The sequence below is a fragment of the Chelon labrosus genome (genome assembly GCF_963514085.1).
Source record: "Chelon labrosus genome assembly, chromosome: 15".
NCBI classification, from domain to species: domain Eukaryota; kingdom Metazoa; phylum Chordata; class Actinopteri; order Mugiliformes; family Mugilidae; genus Chelon; species Chelon labrosus.
Genome location: NC_140348.1, coordinates 384,905 through 409,156, shown reverse-complemented (window position 1 = coordinate 409,156; position 24,252 = coordinate 384,905). Strand labels below are relative to the sequence as shown.

Below are 24,252 nucleotides of genomic sequence, written 5' to 3'. Positions count from 1 at the left end.
GAAAGATACTACGCAGTTCATACAGATTTGCCAAAATGATCATATTCTCCATACATTAAAAACTCCTACATAATGACACTATTTTGTTGCCATTTAAAGTACATATTATTATTTAGGAATTTGTTTTTAAAACTTAACAACTGTAGAATTTGGCCAGTCTGCATTAAATCTGATATTCTGGTTCAGAACAATATACATATGTAGTTGAACATAGCAAATTTGATGAAATTTGAAAAAAGCTCCAAGCATCTGTTTTAAGAAATGTCTTATAACAGCCTCTATTCTGGTATGTCTAAACATCCTTCACAAGTGAGCAAAATCTCATAAAATTTGGAGGTTGATTGTCTAAGTTACATTCATTCATTCATTCATTCATTCATTCATCTTCTATACACGCTTATTCCTGTTAAGGGTCGCGGGGGTCTGTTGGAGCCTGTCCCAGCTGTCAGTGGGGCAAGAGGCGGGGCTACACCCTGGACAGGTTGCCAGTCTATCGCAGGGCCAACACAGAGAGCTAAACAGCCAGTCACACTCACACGCACACCTACGGCCAATTTAGAATCACCAATTAACCTAACCCGCATGTCTTTGGATGGTGGGAGGAAGCCAGAGTACTCGGAGAGAACCCACTGGCCGACTGGGCCTTTCTGTGTGGAGTTTGCATGTTTTCCCTGTGTCTGCGTGGGTGATTCTAAATTGGCCGTAGGTGTGAGTGTGATTGTGAATGGTTGTCTGTCTCTCTGTGTTAGACTGGTGACCTGTGTCCCCACCTCCCCACCTGAAAGTCAGAAAGTCTAGTAGCCATTCACAGAGTGTTGTGTGCAGTTCAAGCGTAGACAGCTTGTGGGTGAATTTGTGGGGTATGACTGTGTTGAAGGTGGAGCTGTAGTCAAAAAAGAACATCCTGAGGAGTCTTTATTTTCCAGGAGGGTAGCAGTGATGCCGTCTGAGGTGGACCTGTTGGGACAATAGGAATACAGCAGGGGTTCCAGTGTGTCCAGTATGCTGCTCTGGATGTGGGCCAGTACCACTCTCTCAAAGCACTTCATGATGATTGGAATGACTGCTATTGGCCTGTAGTCATTCAGGCAGGTTGGTGGGCTTTTCTTGGGGAGGGGGACGATAGTGGCTCAGGGCTATGTGTACCTGGGCAATGAGATGGTCAGTGGTGGGGAGGGGGGTTCTGTGGTCCAGGTGCGCATGTGCCTTCTCTCTGAGCTGGAGCTGGAGGTCTCAAAGCAGGTGTAAAAGGTGCTGAGGTCATCCGCCAGGCTGATGGTGCTGGTGGTGCTCAGGGCCCTGCCACATCCGCCCAGAGTCAGCAGTATAATAGAAGCTGTTCAGCTTCTCTCTGTACTGCCTCTTGGCCGCTGTGATGTTTTTTCTCTGTCTGTACTTTGCAGCTTTGTACTCTGCCTCATTGCCTAATCTAAATGCAAGATGTATGTACACTCTCTGCCATCTGAGCCACTGAACCTTTAATCATTAAGAGTATTCATAGATGTCTTGGTGGCCTTCCTCACCAGTCTTCTTCTTGACCGATTTTCTCAGTTTGCGAGGATGGCCAGCTCGAGGCAGATTTAAACAAGTGCCATACTCCTTCCATTTCTTAATGATGACTTATACTGATGAATAATGATGAACCAGATACTGGACCTCCCAGAAACAGATATATTTATACTGCAATCACCAACTTCACTCAGGTTATCCCCATTTCACTAATTGTGAAAATGGCATGAAAGGGTTAAAAAAGCCAAATTATGTTATTGACCATGATTTCATGTATAAAAGCAACAAACAGGGAACACACCCAAGGGGTGGCATAACAACACTGGTGCCCAATGAGAGCACAAAGTTAAGCAAATGGCATTTAGTCTGTAAGCTCTATAACTGTTTTTATCCATGCTACAAAAATAGGAAAAAAACATAATAGCCAGTTCTGAGGTCCTCATTGTCTGAATGTGCCTGGAAAAAAGGTAGCATTTAACAACATTAGCATTACTAGAAAAGCAGTTAAGACTTGTCAATTGCATGTGATAAAAGCACAAATTCCACAGACACCACAAACTGTTAACTTTTGTATTGAAAATTTGACAGCTACTGTATGTCTGTGATGTCCTTCACATCTTAACCACCAAACTTACTCCTGCCCTGCCAACCGTCCTTGAGTCCAAAGCATCACTGTTCCCACTGAACAATGAGCCAAAAAAAAGTCGCCACCTGGATTTAACTAACCAAAGAGGTACGAGAATCCTATTGGATATTTACTGCATGAGTAGTTATCATTTATCATTTATCATGTGGTTGGAAAAAAATCCTTATTGACCATGATTTGTGATCAACATTTAACGTTAAACGTTTGGTGAAATCAAATTGAAGAAAAACAAGAGTAGAACTCAGGGCTATGTTTAATAGTGAAAGTAAGAGCATTTCCACACGTACAATGTGAAGGGAACTCAAGGGATTTGGACTGAACAGTTGTGTAGCCTTAAGAAAACCACTAATCAGTGAGGCTAACTGGAAAAAAAAGGCTTCAATTTGCTAGGGAGCATACAGAATGGACTCTGCAGCAGTGGAAGAAGGTCATGTGGTCCGATGAATCCAGATTTACCCTGTTCCAGAGTGATGGGGGCATTAGGGTGAGAAGAGAGGCAGATGAAGTGACTCACCCATCATGCCTAGTGCTACTGTACAAGCTTATGGGGACAGTGCTATGATCTGGGGTTGCTGCAGTTGCTCAGGTCTAGGTTCAGCAACATTATGTGCCCAAAGAATGAGGTCAGCTGACTACCTGAATATACTGAATGATCAGGTTATTCCATCAATAGATTTTTCCTTCCCTGATGGCACGGCCATATTCCAAGATGACAATGCCAGGATTCATGGGGCTCAAATTGTGAAAGAGTGGTTCAGGGAGCATGAGACATCATTTTCACACATGGATTGGCTAGCTTAACCCATTCAGAATCTTTGGAATGTGCTGGAGACAGCTTTGCGCAGTGGTCAGACTCTCCCATCATCAGTACGTGATATTAGTGAAAAATTAATGCAACAGTGGATGGAAACAAATCTTGTGACATTGCAGAAGCTTATAAAAAAATGCCACAGCGAATGAGTGCTGTAATCAAAGGCGGTCCAATGACCATTTTTTTGATGGCAACTTTTTTTTTGGTGAGGCAGTGTATATTCCACAGCATTCAGATTTTAATAGGTCCAATTATTTTTTGGTAAAACAAGATTGAATTATACACCTTTTCCCTTTACGGAGAGGGTTTTCAAAGTCAGGACTGCTAATTTCTCGACATTCTTTTGAGAGCGTCCAGTCTTATAACAACTACAAAAACAATATCATTTTATCATTTCACCTTACATTTTGTCTGGTTGCCTGCCCTATAAAATGGTGGGCTGGCAAGCTTGAGTACTTGAGTAAGCTAAGCATGGGGATGAAGTTTTAGCTTGTGTACACTTCTGTTTTTAGTGTGTTTCTGATTTAATTTTATATTGAGTTGAATATTAAGAATATTAAATTTATATTGCTGAATAAATCCCTCTAATTGTAATTTGTCTTATGCACATCAGTTTGAAATAAACTGGTTGGAAGCAAATGTTTACTGAAAGATGGTTTCTGTGTGTAATGCAACATAACTTATGCGGGTCAAGTAAAAGTTGATGTCAAAAGTAAGTATAAACTTAAAGCATAATGTCATAACAATACAACATTCCACCTTTTCACATGGTAAATAAGTGTGGATTTATCAGTAGATAAATATATTTAACAGGGTCATACATAAACATCTTGTTATAATTGCACAAAATTGGTTGTACTAACGATATGTTTCTATACTTCTATACTGTCAAAACTTTATAAGCCACTGGTGTTACTTGTACCGTGGTGTATTCTTTTTGCTTATTTATTTATTTGCACCATAAAAAAGTAATAAAGAACAAAAACAAAAGAAACAAGAATAATAAGTGCGGGAGAGGTAAAAAAGAAACCTGTATGGGCTTATATAAAACACCTCCCCAAAGATAAACAAAGAATCAAAAACAATTCAACAACAATGCAACAGCAAAAAAGAAAACATTACATATTATATATATATATATATATATATATATATATATATATATATATATATAATTATAATTATAAATATGTATAAGTGAAAAATAATTGTGTGTGAGTTAGTGAGCATGTATAGATAAAAGATGATCTAATCAAAACTGTGCTAGGAAAATAAACCATTAGAAAAAGAAACTATAAGGAGTCTTGATGTATCAGATGCCTTCAGTCTGGTCTTAAAATTTAACAGGGATGCAGGGTTGCTACATGAAGATGAGAATTCCAGAGTGAGGAACCTCTGTAGGTAAAAGAAAACTGACTATGTGTAGTGTGGCAAAAGGGACAATGAAGTTTATCAGCGTGTTTTGTATTGTAGGAATGGACCTGAGAGTTAACTGTGAAAAATCAATTGAAAGATGTAGGAAGCAAATGTGGAAGATGAATATATTTATAAATAAATAGGCATAATTGGAGTGTATTAATGTCATAAACTGACAACATGTTAAGTTTCTTAAATAGAGGGGCAGATGGAAGCTAGCTAAGCATCCTTCTGACTCTCTCCTCTTGTACAATTATCCTAAGAGAGAGAGGTGTCACATTAAGCCTACACTGTTAAACTTTTCATCGTAAATTTTCAGTAATTTACTGGCAGCAGCTTCGCCAGCAAACTACTGTATTTTTTACAGTATCTCACTGTATTTTAGAATATTTTAGAACCTATTACTGTAATTCTAAAATACAGTTCATTGTTGTAAATTTACAGCATGATACTGATGATATTTTTTCAGTAAATTACTGTATATTTACATAGTTACATAGTTTAGTATTTAAAGGGGTGCACTGTAACAAATTGCTGTAATTTCTACAGTAAAATTTTACAGTAACTTCTTGTTCTGTCATTTTACAAAGTATAACTGTACACCGCAATGCATCATGGGTCCAAAATAATTACAGTAGCTGACAGCATTTTCCCACAGTAACATATTGTAAAATGACAGGCAAGTTGTATTCTGACTGTAGATGATGCGTATTACAGTTAAATACTGTTGATATCGGATTTGAAAGAGGAGCACGTGATGTCGGAAGCAGAGGAGCAACGCAGTGTTCAAACACTCATCCATAAAACGTAAGTTGAACGTAAATATCCTACAGAATTAAAATGTGATTCATACGGAAGCCGAGAACGGCCATGGATTATTATATATTTTTTTTTTTTATGCACCGTTATATCATGATAACGACTTATTAATTCGTTATCTCGAGAAAACAAACTTTGTTATATCGAGATAACGAATTAATAAGTCGTTATCACGATATAACAAAGTTTGTTTTCTCAAGATAGCGAAATAATTAATTCGTTATCTCGACATAACAAAGATCGTTATGTCGAGATAACGAATTAATTCATAATGTGTTCGTCTTGACTTCAAACTAATGCGCTGCCACGAACCGCTTCCGTAGCGCCACTGGCTGTAGCCATTGACTGTATATGGCTGTAGCCTACCGGTAAGTTACACTTTGTTAGTTGACTGGGTTTGTTTAGGGGCTACCGGTTAGCAAAGGAAGCCGTTCGTGGCAGCGCATTAGTTTGAAGTAACCGGTAGCCCCTAAACAAACCCAGTCAACTAACAAAGTGTAACTGGTAGGCAACGGCTTCCGTAGTCTTGACAGGAGTGGGCTGTTGTTTGTGCAGAAGGATTGTATCCGTTAAGTTTTATTTGACCGAGGAAAGTTTAGTTTCTTTAATGCATATGTAGGTTTTTATTAGCGTTAAAACTCATAAATCATTACTTAGGCCTTTTATACTAAATAAACTACTTTGAAAAATAACTGCGCATATAAGTGCTGTAGCTTCTAGATTTAATGTGAAGGTATTTACTGTAAATCCAGTTGGGGCTTAACTTGGTTCTGAGAAAGTTTTTGCTAAATAAAATATACCTTTATCGTTAATCTGGAAGCTACTGAAGCCGTTAGTGGCAGCGCATTAGTTTGAAGTCAAGACGAACACATTATGAATTAATTCGTTATCTCGACATAACGATCTTTGTTATGTCGAGATAACAAATTAATTAATTCGTTATCTCGAGATAACGATCTTTGTTATGTCGAGATAACGAAATAATTAATTTGTTATCTCAACATAACGATCTTTGTTATATCGTGATAACGACTTATTAATTCGTTATCTCGATACAGTAGTCCCTCGCTATAACGCGGTTCACCTTTTGCAGCCTCGCAGTTTCGCGGCTTTTTTTAGTGCAATTTTGCATGCTTTTTTTTTTTTTTTTTTTTTTTTTTTTTTTTAATACAGCGCATTGTTTTCTGCATCCTGATTGGCTAAGGGACTGTAGACCATTGTCAATCTATCTCCTCTGTAAGGTGTCTCTTGTACAGTACAGAATGCGTTCAGCTTGCCAAATTTACATATAGATAGATAGATAGATAGATAGATAGATAGAGTCTTTATTGTCCTATAAAGGATATTCTTCTTCACACATCAATTCATTCCATAAAAGAAAGACAGCAGCATTTGATGTTAACATCACAGTCTCATAAAAAAAATCACACATCACATATAACATATAACATATAATATGACACACCATACGCGATTCTCGAGATAACGAATTAATAAGACGTTATCACGATATAACGGTGCATTAAAAAAATAAATAAATCCATGGCCGTTCTCGGCTTCCGTAGATTCAACTTGTTAACTGTTAGTTAACATAAAGTAAAGTTGACTGTGTAAGTTATCAGCCTGGTTTGCATGTCCTCACAGAAAGTTAGCGAGAGACTTTTCAGAGAACATTTCAGTCATGCAATCCCAGGCGAAACAGTGTAATGGTTAACCAGCTGCACATACTGCATCAACACCCTATAAGAGCATGCTAACCATGTAGCAACATATTAATGCAACACACCCACGTAACAGGAAGAAGCTAAGCTAAAAGCTCATGATACCATTTTTACCTAATCGAATGAGCACGTCCACAAAATCGGCGCTAGCGATTACGCTACTTCATGCTAACGATACAAACAGCATGAATATGAAAGCTGAGTTCTGATAGGCTACATGTTGTAAAACTATTGAGTTTTAATAAAAGTTTTGTTTTGTTGCAGCTCTGACTCTGGTTTTATTTAACAGGTGAAGAAAATCTAATGCAATGTTGAAGAATTTTGGAGTAGCCTGGTCTCATTCAATATGCATATTTTGCAAAGCTGCTAATGTGAAAAACAAAAATGAAGTGTAAAAACATTCACAACAACATACTGTATTGTGAAGTATTTATTATTATAAGTAATTAACAAGTAATTTGAATAGAATACAATATAAATTAAATTACAATTAATAGTTGTTTTTCCGAATAAAACAACAACAAATTGCTGTAATTTGTATATAAAAACCTGTACAAGTTATCCTGTAATATACTGTAATCCTTTTTACAGTATTTGACACAAATATTACAATACTTTACTGGGATTTATTTATTTATTTATTTATTTTAATTTTTTTGCAAGGTAGGTTATTTACTGTAAATTCTACAGTCAATTTGTTACAGTGTGCTCATTACGTCGTTCGCTATCGACCGGTAGATCGCGAAGGTAGTGTGGGTAGATATTTTTTTTTTTTTAGATGTTAGTCTAAAACATCTATCCATTGCAACTCCAAAACAAACAGCAAGACAAATATTCATCTTATTTATTTTTACTTTATAGTTGCAATGCCTTCAGTTCAGCGGCACACAGCCACCCACGATTTCAATAACAACTCAAGACTACCATCTTTCTTAAAGAGACAGCGCTATTTTTCTAAAGGCACCAATTTTTCTTGATAAAAATAAAAACAAAGATGGATAGAGCTTTTAAAACTGTAACAACAATTAATATGACTATATATATAGTCATACACAAGTGCATCTGTGTTTTGGACATTGAGATTTATGGATTCAGATTTGCTGTGCCAATGTTCCCAGTCCCTGTCAGATTCATCATAGGGAGAAACGTGCTCCAGCCTATCGTTCAGGAAAATGGAGTCCGAGAAGAAACGCAAGGAGCTAATATCTTCCATTAACACAGACCTGGAAAGTAAACAGTTCCTGCAGCTGCTGAGCTGCATTTCACAATGGTGAGGACCAGGGAGCACAGTGATTGTGTATCCAAAAATGTTAAAGAAACGCAATTGGAATTGTACAGGTTCTTGAAAACGTTTCGCCACTGTCAGTGTTGTAGGATATTCTACTTTTAAAATGTCTCGTTAGGGCACCACCTCCTGTTATCGTAGGAAGAACACGGTTTAAATCATTTTATCAGTCTCAGTTAAATCATTTGCATATCTAAAGGAGTGAATCTTTTCTACAATTTATACCATTCTCTGTCGTAAAACAACATCACAAACAAGTGTGAACAAATATTTATTTAATGAAGTGACAACTATGAATAAATGAGGGGCTAATAGAATATAGGATGAACAAGGTATGAAATAACTAATTTCTGGAGCGATGGTGAGAAATGGAGATGTTTCAAAGTTTAATCTAAAGGGAATGGATTTGATACCTAATCTAATCAATCTTCTCTAAAAGATGTTAGTAGGGAGTTTCAAAGTAGTGACACCAACTCTTTCTCTTAAGCGGTAGGAACGATTCAGCCTACTTTTGTAGAGTCTTCTCGGCACGGTGATGGCGGAGCGTCGGTGTGACGAGGTGGTGACGAAACGGCACAGCCAGTGGCGGTTCTACATTGAATTACGCCCTGGGCGTGACCACCTCTTATTTGAACTTGTAACAGTTTTGTTGCAAAGCACAATCTTACGGTGAAATTAGATCTGGTGTTTGTTAAGACGAATTACTGTTGTATAAGCATTGCAAGCATCATAGCAAAAAGGCTAACAAACGTATACCAATAAGTAACATTAGCCCTTCATTCATGACATAGGCCTAGATACTGTAATCATACAGAGAGAACATAGCATACGTTTATCTTTTCTTTTTTTCCTAAATTGGGCACCTGATGGCTTTGACCTTTTTCTGTCCATCTCTGCGTTTATTTGACACCCGACAATCAACAGATTTCCATCTCCCCCAGCGCTGTCACTCACGACCAGAAGTCAAGACTAAACCAATTCACCTTGGTGACCACATAATCGTTTTGTATTAGCTATTTTTATTTGGGCATTTCACAAATCATAAATACAAAAACGTGCACAACTTATAGGTCTGTATTTCTAATACTATGAATGAAATGTGCGTTATATGGAAGAAAGTCAAGGTGTGACTGACTTTAGCCCTTTTATACAGTGAACTCCCCCCCCCCCCCCCCCCGTTCAATTTGGGAGAGACCCAGAGGTGAACAAAATCATCTCATTGTGATCCTAAGCACTTCCTGAACAACAATATATAATATATATTATTACATTTTCGATAGTCATATTATCAAACTTAGGCTCCTTTTAGAGAGAAATGCAGATCAGAGTCTGGCTCTGGGGAAAGAAAGTTATTTACGACCTGCTTATCTGTGTTTCACTCCCTGGTCAGTCTCGGAGAGGGGGGAGCAAAAACGTGTTATATGTTTGCATGTGTGTCTCTGAAAAGGAGAATTAATGAATCACAAACTTAAAACAATGAATATAACATTAAGGTTTCTAGACATTGTCCATTATGACCTGGCTAGCAATGGTTGCTAATATACACTACCGGTCAAAAGTTTTAGAACACCCTAATTTTTCCAGTTATTTATTGCAATTCAAGTCATGCAAGTCCAATAAATAGCTTGAAATGGTACAAAGGTAAGTACTGAACAGCCAGAGGTTAAAAAAAAAAGGTTTGGAAGAGGGGTCTGGCAGACCCAAAGCCACAACTGAATCAGAGGACAAGTTAACAGCTTGCGCGATAGGCGGCTCACAGGAGAACAGCTTCAAGCACAGCTTAATAGTGGCCATAGTAAGCAAGTCTCAGTTTCAACTGTGAAGAGAAGACTTCGAGCTGCAGGTTTGACAGTAAGAGTTGCAGCAAGAAAGCCATTGCTAAGATGTCAGAATAAGACAAAGAGCCTCGCCTGGGCCATGAAACACCGCCATTGGACTACTGAAGACTGGAAGAAGGTATTATGGACTGATAAATCAAAATTTAAAATCTTCGGTTCATCACGCAGGATCTTTGTACGCCGTCGAGTAGGCGAGAGGATGGTTCCACAGTGTGTGACATCAACTGTCAAACATGGAGGAGGAAGTGTGATGGTCTGGGGCTATTTTGCTGGATCCAGGGTCGGTGACTTGTACAGAGTGAGAGGCACCCTGAACCAAAACGGCTACCACAGCATTCTGCAGCGCCATGCAATACCCTCTGGTATGCGCCTAGTTGGTCAGAGGTTCATCCTACAGCAAGATAATGACCCAAAACACAAGTCCAAGCTATGCCAGAACTACCTCAGGAAAAAAGAACAAGATGGTAAGCTTGAAAACATGGAGTGGCCAGCACAGTCTCCAGACTTAAACCCCATCGAGCTGGTTTGGGATGAACTGGACAGAAGAGTGAAAGCCAAGCAACCTACAAGTGCCACACATTTATGGGAACTTCTGCAACAGACTTAAGAATAACTTTCTGAAGAATGTTTGATTTCTATTGTAGAAAGAATGTCACAAGTGTGTTCAGCTGTTATTGTTGTGAAGAGAAGGCCCTGGAGGAGGAGGGATCTGAAGCAAGCAGGAAGTAGGTGGAGTCTGGCTTGATTAGAGGCTGTATATATGAGAGCCTGTGCAGGTGTGTGGCCCTTTGAAACCCTGCAGCAGAACCTAGGGGCCTCTCCTTGCAGCAATTGTTTGTCTGAGTAATATATGAGTTCCTTTGCTAGTACCTTTCTGTTGTTTAGTTAAAGTTGAATTTGTATGATAACACTTTACGTTGATTATAGTTAGTGGTGGGCAAGTGAAGCCTTATGAAGCACTGAGGCTTTTTAGAAAAGACTGGTCATTTACGTGTTTTGTTCATTCATACTCGCCCATACTGTAAAACATCCCTGATTAAGGCAACGGATAAATCTAAATGATATGAAGGGTTAAATGTTGGTTAAGGGTTTAATTATTTGATCATGGAATGTGAACTCAGAAAGATTGTTTTACACCAGAGTCCAGATAATAGTTTGTCATAGGAGAAGTTGTATGGTCTAGGAGGAATGTTTATGCACAGAAGCAGACAGGTTTTTGGTCTTCACAGGTTTTAATTCAGAAATGGAATTTTTTCCACTGTGGCAGGCTTCAGTCTGCTCCTCTTCTGGCTCATGAGCTCCCTGGCTTTGGAGAAAATCCTTTCGCAGGGAACGGATGATGCTGGGATGCACAGATACTTGCATACAAGTTTCCACAGTGTAGGGTATACAGTCCTACACGCCACCCAGTACTTCAGGGGATCGTCTGCTCTTGACAGAATTTGCTCTTTCAAATATCTATGACACAGACAGAAAGACAATGAATGACTGAATAAAATAACTGATGTTTCAGCAGTAATCAACATGCATACCTCTGGATCTCCACTGTAGCACTGGCAGATGCACTGCTGGTGCGGTGCTGAGACTCAACATAGTTGTCCAGCAAAGCCCACAAGTTGTAGTTCTCCTCACTAGCACTGGTAGATGCTGTTGCAGTCTCAAGTGGCACTACTTCGGTCGACCCATCAATAAGGCTGGCACACTCTCGTGTTAGTCTTTCAATAGCAACCTGAGCATTGCTTGGACCACCAAAGCCAGCCTGTTTGAACCGTGGATCCAAGATGGTGGCCACAGATAGGGAGGTCACCTTTTCCAAACTGCAGAATTTTTCACACAAATTATTCTTTAAGTGGTTGGCAAGTGTGGCACCAACACAAGGAGCCATTTGGGCACATTCAGCTGAAATGACGTGTCAACATTTTCGCAATAGGAATCGCCTTTGACCCTGACACCCTCCTTTCCTCAGACAGCTCCACAGTTGCCTGATAGAATGGCCTTAAACTGTGAGGCATTGGTTTATTGCTGCATATTCATCAGCAGTGAAAGGTACAATATCAGTGCTAAGTGTTGCCAAGGCTGCCCCTAATGGTTCTCTCTGCTCATAAAGCCTATGAAGCATGGCATAAGTGCTGTTCCATCTCGTTGCCACCTCTTGGACGAGCTTTTTTTGTGCCATGCCCATATTGTCTTGAATTGTAGGCAATTTCTCTTTTGCTTTTGTGCTGGACTTGCGTGCCCTAGTGCGCATGTTGTCCAGATGAAATGTCTGACAGAGTAATTTTTTTACAACGAGATTCAGCATGTGGGCAAAGCAATAAATGTGTCTAATGTTCAACTGACTCACACTAGCTATGATATTGTGAGCCCCATCTGTGACCATCCCACAGACCTTTTCAGTGATTCCCCACTTAGCCATCAAATTTGCAGTGGCTTCTGCAATATTAGCTGCTGAGTGGGTCAGAGGAAAATACAAAAGCACAGTAGCTAGCTCTTGGCTGTCTGACACCAAGGTAGGCATCCACGTTGACTGATGTCCACATGTCAGCAGTCAAACTAACAGCTGAACTCTGCTTAATTTCTGCCATGGCCTTCTCCTTGGTTGTGGTGTACCTTGCTTCCAACATTGCCTTTATAGTTTTGTGGCTTGGAATGGCATATGATGGGTCAAGGATTTTAATAAAATTTCTGAACCCTTCATCCTCAACGATAGAAAAAGTCTGGCCATCTTTAACTATCATGTCCACCAGGGCCTCATCCAGCTTCTGCTTTCTGGACACTGTGTGGGAGAAAGGTTGCTATATAAACATGATATACAACCTCTACAGCAGTGTTTTTTGACCTTTTTTGAGCCAAGGTACATTTCTTTCATTGAAAAAATCACAAGGCACACCACCAACCGAAAATGTTGAAAAAATGAAACTCTGTAGCCTATATTAACAATATAATATCATTCTCGTCAAAGTGTCTTGAATAGGAATCAAATAAACACAAAGAAAAAAGTCTTATATATATATATATATATATATACACAGGCACTTGACAATGGCGTAGTATTTGCAGATAATACATTTTTTTTCAAAAAATTTTTTTTTTAGATCAATTAGGTGAAATAGTATAATTTCCCATGGCACACCTGACGATCCCTCACTGCACACTAGTGTGCCACGGCACAGTGGTTGAAAAACACTGCTCTACAGTATATACATATATATTTAACTTACAGTCAAGAATCCCAGTGTGGCTTTGCTGGGCATGATTGTCTTCATGCCTGGCACGCAAGTGTCTCAGCATTGATGATGTATTGTTGCTGTAAGACAACTCTTGTGTGCAGAGCAAACACCGCACCTACAAGTAATTATACAATTGAGACCCATTTAAAAATGGAAAATACAATTATGTAAAATGTTGGCCATGAAATGCATCCCAAACATTTGAATGGTGCTTAGTGCTTGTACTCGCCATGACAATCGCTCTCCAAATCTCCAATCTCCTCTCACTCTCACAGTCACTCTCACAATCTCCTCTCACTGTCACTCTCCAAATCTCCAAATATCCTCTCACTCTCCAAATCTCCTCACAACCCCATCTTGAGGAGTAATGATGCATGTTTTACAGCTTGTACGGCGCCAAACCACTCAAATCTGTCAAACCTGTCAAGCTGTCATAGGCTCACAACGCATGAACACTACGAGCCAATGAAACGCACTGACACACACTATGAGCCAATGAAACGCTTCGAAACATTTCGAAGCAATGAAGCGCTTAGTGCTTCGGTCACGTGACACTGGTGTTTTGATACAAGCTCCAACACAGAGGTTCGAACCACTCCGCTTCAGGAAGAGCGACACAAGCTCCAAAGCCTCAGTATCATTTGCCCATCACTAATTATAGTTAAAAGAGAATAATGTATTTGTTTCCTTATGTATTAAGTTTCATTACACTGTTACCTATTTTTTCTTTAGATAAAACCAGCATCAATTGCCTGCCATCCTCGCCAAAAATAAACCAGTTAAACAAGATCTTACAGTGTCTCATTGTGCCTGACCGCACAACTGTAGTGCTGACTCGCCTGGTACCCAGCTCAATATAGTTCAAGATGAGCTATTTTACAGTTATATCTGCCAAAGGTGGCTACTTTGATGAGTCAAAAGTTTAGAATACATTTTGGTCTATAAATTGAGTCCATGATTTCATTTTCAACTCAAATTGCTTATTTGTTCTATGCTTTCATTGCAGAGTGCAATGACACACTAAACTGAATAATTTTCAGTAAAAACTGCAAAAAGTGTGGTGTTCTAAAACTTTTGACCTGTAGTGTACATTTTTTTTTTTTTACTTCCCAGCGGTCCCAGGGACAGTGTGAATACACCAGCTTCATATTGTGACCTACATGTTATCTTTCTGTTTATGCTGGATGATGTTTGTTACAACAGGCTGACTTCCTTTTGCCAGTGGCACCTTCTGGGTATTAGTCATATGCTGGGAGTCTTATCAAACATCCAGTTCATGAAATGTCAAAACCTGAGGTGGCGCCACAGTCGTGGCATTTAAACAAAGCTCAGGTGTTGTTAACTTAGGATTTATTAGGTCTTTGCAGTGAACTGATAAAATGTAATGTAGATGGGATCAGTACTTTAGGAGGCATGTTAATGTTTGTAATATTTATGGCGAAACACCAGACTTTGAGTGGGCTCGATGGTCAGCTTTTGGTTATCTTTGATTGTAAAGGTAAAACTGCTCAAAATTAAAGCAGATTGGATCAGTTCTGTAGGACACCTGAAAATGGACAAAATGGCTGCCAAAACTGACAGCTAATTCAAAATGGCAGAATTCCTTTGGTGTTTAAGGTATGGGTTCAATAGGCTTTTTTGTACATCTCAGAGGTTTACATATGGCTACCAGGTTTTGTACGTGCAGGTCAGTGGCGGCTGGTGAATTTTGTATTAGGGGGGGCGCAAAGTTTGTAAATCAAACCCCTGTAGGGGGCTCTGGAGGCATCCTCCCCCAGTAGATTTTTGTGATTTTCACGTACAAACTAAGCATTCTGGTGCATTCTGACAAAATAATAAAGACAAAATAGAACATCTCCTTACAAAGACAAATGGGGCCATGGAACTAAGTTTTAACTTAATTTATTTGCCTTGTAAAATCCAGCAAGTTTAAAAATGATAATACATCAAACATTTTAATCGCATATAAATATTTGACCTGAGAACAGTTATTTTTTTCATATGGATTTTTAGTATACCATTGAATAATGACTGAAATTTCCCATCCAAGGGGCCAACCAAAGCGGTTTCATCAGCTTCTTCGTTCATGTTCACTGTGGTTTGTAGTCTGAAGTAATGACGCTAGTTGGTGCTCCAGTATAATCGGTCCGCCGAACTCATCCAGTGAGAAACGTTCCGCGGTGCAAAAATAAGTGTGATTAAAATGCGTAAAAAATGATTAACCCGTTATTTTTGTGTAATTAATTAATCTTAATTAACAAGTTAAAGTCCCGGCCCTAGTTTTAAGTCCTTCATCCCCGTTGTAGTCCATAACATCTCTGTCCCGGGACTTTGAAACAGCACGCAGGGGAAACAAAAAAAGCCGTTTAGCATACACGTTTGAGGTGAAGCACCTTGTGTATGTCCTCCCACGATCAGTAGCCTGCTGCGAAATGTTTAAGTCCGGACAGTCGGGTCCCAACTCCTTCACCCTTTTCTTCTCCACATATATACCAGAGCCCGTCCACCATATTATTATATTATATTCGTCTACCATATTAGACGTTCTCTGGTATATACAGTCAATTCAGCCGACCGACGAAAATTGCGCGAATGCTTCCTGATGGACGTGATTGATTGATGAATTGTCCAATCAAGCAGCCATCTCTTTGCTCAGTTACGTATGACTCAAGCGCGTTAGGGCGAGCCCCAAATCCTCATTGAAAATGCATTGAAGGCTCATTTTCCGAAAAAAAAAGTTTTAACATGAGAGTCAATGGGAGAAGCTGGGGCGATTTTCCACGTTAATGAATTCGCCCAGAGAGGCGGGACCATTTGAAACGCGACTTGAACCTGACGATTCTGATGACAGATAATATGTCTAGACCACTGAAAACTACTTTTGCTGTGATAGAATTTGTAAAAAAAAAAAAAAATCCTCTTTCTCCCAGCTGGTAGGGCGTCGCCCAAATCGCCCCTATACACCATCCGCCCCTGGTGCAGGTTAAACTTAAGCCAGTGGCTTCTTTGTCAACATTTTGTAGGGAGTGCCATTTAGTCCTTTTTGTCATGTCCGTGCAAAAGACCCATGCCAAATGAAATGTTTTACCACTTATAACCCGTGTACAAAGTTTCATGAGTTTTTGGATGTCCCTAGGCACTGAAGATCTACATACAGTGACACTGAAAATGCTCACACTACCAACACAGTATGTCTTGGTATAATGACCCAGCAGCATACCACTGTGGGAACAGTACATAGCGCTAAACCTGAAATTACATACCATTGGCCACTCATCGAATTTCGTGTTGCCTACCTTTTACAGTTTTTCTCGATTGCTAAAATACAAAACCTGGTTCCTGTAGCACAAAAACCCAAACCTTTTCGTCATTCCCAGAAGCACACACTTCATTCCCATAACCAAATCACAATTCCCCTGTTTTCACACATGACTCAATATTCAAAACTCTTTCTGCAAAACCTTACACAAAAGTGGCCAAATAAATTATTCATTGCACTATGTGTTCATTCAGCAAACACATGCTCTCAATATAATTAACTCAAGTTATCATAACCTAAACTCAGAGACCACACCCTTCTCCAGGTGAAAACACTCAGCCTAGAATTGTTAACACACCAATCAGAATTGGAGGTCAATAAATAGAGCCTTGAGGCATGTTCATGTCCTTTGGAACAATGGATCCCAACCATGCAGCGGTTGAGAGACAGAGTGGACGAGGAAGAGGGAGAAGACAACAAAGACAAGTGATATCTGATGAAATCTGTGCCACTGTCGTTCATCATGTGGTGGTACATGGGAGGACAATGAAAGAAAGCTGGTCAGCTAGTCCAGGCAAACTTAAGTCGTTTCAAAGTTGCATCCATTGTCTGTACTTTCAGGAGGGAAAACAGGTAATTTACCTCATTGTCACTGTACATGTACATGTATTGCATCACAGTACATGCACAGTATATGTTGTAGTTGTACATATAGACTGAATATCCACTGTATGCTGTGTAGTTTTTACACTGCAACTTTACCGCGTGCCTTTTGAGAGGAATTCTGACAGGGTTAAGGAGCAACGATTCCAACATGTGCAGATAATTGCTATACTGTACAGAAATCCTATAGTATGTAAAGACCCCTCTTTCATTCCAATACACACAGTACTGTGTTTGAAGTAAAATGTGGGTTTTTTGACTCCTGTAGACAATCTTTGAGATGGATGCAATGGCTGACCCTTACGAATACATCTTTATTGATGAGACAGGGTTCAATCTCACGAAAAGGCGCAAAAGGGGCCACAACATCCCCAGAGGGGAGGCAACATCACCATGTGTGCAGCCATTAGCAATCGTGGCATCCTTCACCACCATGCCATACTGGGTCCACACAACACTGCACTACTCCTTCAGTTTCTAGATCAGCTGCACAATAACATTCTCCAACAGTAAGGGGAGCCAGGGCAACCAGAGCAAGCCCAATACGTTGTCACTTGGGTTAACGTGAGCTTCCAGCATACTCCCCTTTTCTGAATCCAATAGAGGAATTTTTCTCAGCATGGTGGTGGAGAGTCTATGACCGCAACCCATACACACAGCACAATCTCCTGGAGGCAATGGTGAATGCCTTCTCTGGAATCTATCCAGGGTTTGATCCAACACACAAGGGGATATTTCCCACGCTGCCTGGCAAGAGAAGACATAATGTGTGAAGTTGATGAAATACTGTGGCCTGACCCTGACCTGAGACAAGATCATGCTGATGATGATGCCGATACTGATGAACCTGTATATGTGCTCAATATGGAAATACTGTGAATGAACCCTATTCTTGACATTTTGGTGGCAATGTGTTGAATTAATCCCTCCTGCGTGTAACAAACACTCATGTAGTATGTGAATTGACAGCTTGTGTGTATTGTCTGAGGGTAAAAACTGATTGGGACCCAGAAGTTAGATGTTTGTACTGTTTGAGAAAATGGTGATTTGTTCCAGGAATTGTGTCTAAGCAATTGAGAAAAACGGTAATCTTGAGTGAAAAGCCATGGACTGGTAAGAAAATTTGCATGAACAAATGTTCATTATCAATGCTGTTATTGACCTTGCTTCGACTTTTAAAAGATATGAGAGAATAGACTGAATTTACTAAGACTTTCGTCTATGAAAACAAATATTAGATAAAAAATGAATAATAACTAGATGATCGCAAGCGATCATAAAGGGGTGCATGCCGTGGCTAAGTTGTCCCTGAGCGGGATGCAGAGGTATAAGCCACCAGTAGCGCCCCCTATAGACCGTATTGGACCAAACTTGGTGGGCTTGTAAAGAGTCATCCACAGATTATTGTTGTCAATTTTCAAGCAGTTTACTTTGGTGGTTTGTGAGATATAAACATGTAGTCATTGTAGCGCGTCCTACAGACTGAATTTCACGACATTTGGCATGATTGTACGCAAACATATTATAAAGAGGGTTGCTTAGTTTAATAAGGATTGGGTGAACACTTCAAAAGTTATAGGCCTTAAAGTCATATGAAATGTTTCTGTGTCACCTGTTGCGCCCTACACAATATGATACAGGTTGTGTATGCCAAATTTCATGAAGTTGCCTATTGCAGTTTTTGAGATATTGAAATGTTGCATTTGTAGCGCCCCCTAGAGACCAAGGGTCACAAAAGTTGGGGTGCTTGTACAGAATGATATTATTATAAATGTTATGAAGTTTGATTAAGGTTGGGCATATAGCCTACTCCATAAAATATTAGCTTTTGAGTTATATTAATATATATATTAATAAAAAATAATTAGCCATTTACTTTGTAATTAATAACCCTGCTAAAGTTCTTTTGAAGAATTTTCATTATCTTTGTCCATAAATGATACATGCCAAGTTTGGTGTGAACTGAATGAACGGGCTAGGAGGAGTTGATTTTGCTTTGAGGCAAAGAGCTCTTTGTTTGAGGTGCAATTTTTTCAAAATGGCGGAAAAAATGGCTGGCGGAAGTGGGCGTGGCTTAGTCCATTGGAACCATGGCTAGAGAGCCAAAAAAAATATGAACGGCAGTCTATGGCGAAAGATAAATTATTTTCTGGTCCCAATCGATTTGTGCCTTGGATTATACATATGTTGTTTTTCAGAATAAAAAATGATTTTAAATGTCAAGAATGTCACAGTTTGTCGCAAGATAGTTCAGTAAAACGCTATGGAAAATACGTAATTAAACGAACTACAAGTCCCGCATGCTGGCGCGTACAGAACCGACCAAAACTCCCTTCGTGTAACTACAGCTCTCGACATGACCCGATTTATAATGATTTTCACCTCGTTTGATGCTTCTGCCTTCGTCCTGGAAGAAGACGGTAAAGCTCAACAAGGAGACAGCCATAGTACTCAGACGAGAGATGTAGTTCACTAAGCGATCTCATACAAAACCTAATGTTGTTCAGCTTATTTACGTCAAATAATTTATCTCTTGACGTGAAAAATTATCTTTTAAATCCACACACATCATATGTGAAATTCATGCCACAATTCGATCGGGACCAGAAAATAATTATGATCTCGCCATAGACTGCCGTTCATATTTTTTCGAAAGATAGGTCCCATAACCCGGAAGTAGAGGGGCGGGACTTCGGCTCTCTATACAAGGAATCAGAGGGAGAAGGGATTTTGTTTCTAGGGCACACGGTTCTCGAGAAATGAGCTAAAACGTAAAGTGGCTTATTATAGCGCCTCCGAGCTGTAGGCATGTGCAGAGCCGTTTCTTGCTATAGGCGAACTAGGCGAATGCCTAGGGCCCCCAAACCACCAGGGGGCCCCAAAGCTGCATGTTCATCCTCATCTGAGGAGAATTAAAATGTACCGCACTGTCGCACAGTGACTGACGTAGCGGCGGGTCGACAGGTGTGATGGACATGATTGACAGCTACCCATCATTTCCGTTAGCGAGAATATTAAACAAAACAGAGGCGGGACTTCGGCTCTCCATAATGTCATCAAAAAAGAAGTTATCTCAGTGGCGCGGAAAACCGGAAGAAAAGAAAACAGAGGAAGAAAAACGGTAAAAAGATAAAGGTGAGGCATTTCAGAGCCCGGCTACGGAGAGCCGTGGCACTTCCCATTAGCCCCATTGTATCGATCTTGATTGCAGTTCCATTAGAATTCCACTGGAGGCGCTCGCGGGCGAGTGCAGACTGAATGGCAGTCTATGGAGCTAGACGGCTAAATGTATCTCTTTCTCCTGCTTGTCGTTCAATCAACGTAGATTTTATTGTTGATTCTGCAAGTTCAATATAGATTATAGTCCAAAAGTCAAATGAATGAGTACTTATTTCTTTTCAGTTTCTTACAGGTTGGGCCGTTGTTGGCCGGAACACGCTAGCATTCTGCTAATGAATGCTGATTGGTTAGTGACGGACTTGCGACTGATTACGACCAGAGACCTCGTTTGATGGCACCTGAAGCTAAAGCAGAATCAGAAACATTTTCTTAAGGAGGACTTTCTGTCGAAGTTAATTTTTGTGTGCTGTATTTATGTTTTCCTGCGGGCACTTTTATTTTCGTATCGTTATATATGTGTTGTAAAAAGTACACGGGTGAAATTGCCGTAAAGCAGCACCTCTGGCAGTTTGGAAATATGTGACGTCATCACATTTTTTGAACGGATTTTTAGAACAGATAAATTAACTTAAAAATGCAATTTTCAGCTGAGTGTATTATCTTAGCCCCCCCTTTTGAATGCAACTTTCAAATTACTTGATAAAAAATTATATCCTGAGAAAAGTGGATTCTGGGGGTGAAACCCCATAGGCTCCAATTCATTCTGCACTCGCCTGCGAGCGCCCCCGCAAGGACAGAGACGTGTTACTGCAGCCAGTCCAGAAACCGGAAGTAACCAGAGAGTGCCACTTCTCTTCCTATTAGACATTCTCTGGGCATTTGTTAGTGACATGGGCTGGATAGGCGGAGGTGAAACGAAGTTTTTAGCAAGTTTGTTTATTTGTCCTGCTAGCCAGCTAGCTAGCCCTGGATAAAGGTTAGCTAGCTGGCTAGGATTTGTTCGTCACAAACTCAGCTTTAGTGTTTGCTTCATGAAAGTTGTCTAATATAAAATGAATATGTCTCATGTGAATGGACAGTCTGTCCTGACATGGTCATGACTGACTGACTCCAGACCCCTTTATTCATATTATTATTATTTTTATTATTTAGTCTTCTTTGTCAGTGTTCAGTGGAAGTTGTCTCTCAGATATTTGACACTTAACATTATTTTAGCATTACTTAGGATTCATTTACAAAGTTTAGTGTGTGTTTTATAGGCCTCTAATTAGAAGTGTGCTACTGTTTTATAATTTAAATCAATATTTTAAAGGTTTGTTTTTTAAGTGATTTATAAATATGAGGCATCGTGTTTATTATTTTAGACTATTGTGGCAGTGGATCATTTATCTTAGCTTCATTTCTTTAACTAGTCCTATGTGTAAATTAATGCAGAAAAGTCTTAAAAGTGACAACTTTGTTATTGGTAATTGGGTACTAGCTTTAAAGGGACACTGTGCATCACAATATTTAATATAAAAACAGATTCTTTTTAATTTTCTGTATTATAGCAACATCACTGCAGTTATATAACAGGAATAAACGCCATGATCTATTTTGCTTGATAACCTAAGGAACCTTGTCTTTGCAGGAGCAATTCTAAAATATTTATAGCTCTAGACGTTGAGCCAGAGGGATCTCCCTGACCAGGAAGCCCCATGACGATCACCTAAACACATAAAATGTTATTATTACTTTGATTAAGTATATTAGGTGTTATGCTGATAAGTGCCAGACTGTGATGTCATATTTTTAGTGTTGTTTTGTTTTCATTGTTGCACTTTAAAATAAATGTTGGTTTGTTGTATTTTCTTATTTAAATTAAACATTTAACTTAAACACTCAAAATCTGTTTGTTTTTTATAGACATTTAGAGGATTGTTGTTTTTCTTGTATTATAGTTTTTTTTTTATCAGTTTAACTTGCTTGAGTGGCTCAACTTAAGATGTTTAATTTTAACTCTAGCCTGTTTTGCTCATGAAGTGTAATAGATTGTGGCACGGGTTAGGAATCTCTTCATAGTTTGACAAACTAGGGGCCCCCAAACAGCATCTTGCCTAGGGCCCCCACAAAGCTAGAAACGGCCCTGGGCATGTGTATTGACACCTTGGCAAAGTAGAATGCCAGGACTTCAACCAAGTTACCAGGTTTGATTCCTTTGGCCTTTGCAGTTTGTTCTGAGCAGCAGACGCTTTTAGGGAAAAAGAAAAAGGCGAAGGCAAAGAAGAATAAATAAAAATCGCAACAATATCTATATGGATCCTGCAACTTCGTTTGCATGGACCCCTAATAATAATAATAATAATAGTAAGAAGAAGAAGAAGAAAAATCGCAACAAAATCAATAGAGATCCTGTTACTTCGTTTGTATGGACCCCTAATAAAATCGCAACAAAATCAATAGAGATCCTGCAATGTCGTTGCATGGACCCCTAATAAAAAAAGGGGTGGTCATTTTACACCCTCCCCAGGTATTGCAAATTTGGTTGCGTCCATGGCTTCAACATAAACCAAGATGGCCGATTGAGTAGTGACGTGCTGAAGTTCACTTTATAACTCTAAATACTGATGCTTGTCATCTTCCACTGCTGTGTCCAAACTGCTGTTTGTTGAGAACTTATACTGGTAAGTCCAAAGTCACTGACAGATTTGATATTTTAAGGCAATGTTTTAAAGTTTATGTCCGTTGTCTGCGAAATCATCTGGGTAGCTCTTGTAGCCTCACCAGCTAGACGTTGGACCCAGTGTTCCCAGGGTTTACGGGGCTGGAGTTTACACTGTGAGTAATTCCTACCGACTGGATAACATATGGATAGCACAATGGAAGACGTTGGACATGAGGAAGACTCTGTTAATATCACAAATGTGTCCACTGGTGCAGGCTACAGGAAACACTGAAAGCTGGCTAGTTATGCTAACATTAGCGTAGCGACGGACCGTGTAGTGAGACTTTAGTGTACACAGAGCTAGCTTTTAGCATATTAGCTACAGTCCTCGGTTTCCTCATGCAGTCGTATTTTACTATGATGATTCCCAGAAACATGTATTTTGATTATGCGTATAATGGTTGCGTTTATTCTAAACCCGCAGTTTTCGTCAGTGTAATGGTAACTCAATGCAATGTTTTGACATCTGGCGATGCTCACAACGGGAACTGATTCGTTGAGCCGTCCTGTTCTAGCTTTGGAGTTTTGATCACTCGCTGGGTGCTACAGAGCTGCTAGTAATACACGGCTAGCAGTAGCAGTTCTAATTTTCAATTCAAAGTTCACCTATCTGCGGTTATACCTCAGTCGTGTTTAGTAAATTATCTCATTGAAGCCAATTATTGATGTTGTTTAGGTTAAAAATCATCAACAGACCAGAGACGAAGAAAGAAAAAACACAGACTGTGGGTGAGAGAGTAACGTTGATAACCCAACATAAACCTGCATTTTTGTCTGAAAAATGGATTCGTTTTAAGTTGAACCAAAATCCAGTCATATCACTGCTTGCATGAAACGCACGGATATAAGATAGACAGCACAAAATACAAAAAATAGAACTAGATGATCGCAAGCAATCATAAAGGGGTCCATGCCATGGCGAAGTCGTCCCCGAGCGGGATGCAGAGGCATAAGTGGGTCGGACACGGCCTGAATGGAGGCAAATTGTCTGCGGAGGAATACTTTGGCTGACAAGTGAATGACAGTCAGGCAGGTCAGAAGCAACGAAATTTGGTGGGGTTCTATGCGTTTACTGTGGTGGTTTGTGAGATATAAACATGTAGTGGTTGTAGCGCCCCCTACAGACTGAATTTCACAAAACGTGGCATGATTGTACGCAAGCATATTATAATGAGGGTTGCTAAGTTTCATAAGGACTGGATGAATACTTCAGAAGTTATTAGGCCTTAAA

The 24,252-nt window shown here is 39.6% G+C and overlaps 1 protein-coding gene across 2 annotated transcripts in view; it reads left to right on the top strand.

Moving 5' to 3' along the window:
• Positions 1–22,872: 22,872 nt before the first annotated feature.
• LOC311500805 (bifunctional heparan sulfate N-deacetylase/N-sulfotransferase 2-like) overlaps positions 22,873–24,252 on the top strand; it is a 68,124-nt gene continuing 66,744 nt past the window's right edge. The window contains exon 1 of one of the 2 annotated variants that reach the window (XM_084562398.1): positions 22,873–22,980. The gene's annotated coding sequence lies outside the window, so the exon portion shown is untranslated. Of the gene's footprint in view, positions 22,981–23,000; positions 23,135–24,252 lie in introns of those variants that run through there. The other variant, XM_084562399.1, reaches the window with a different exon arrangement.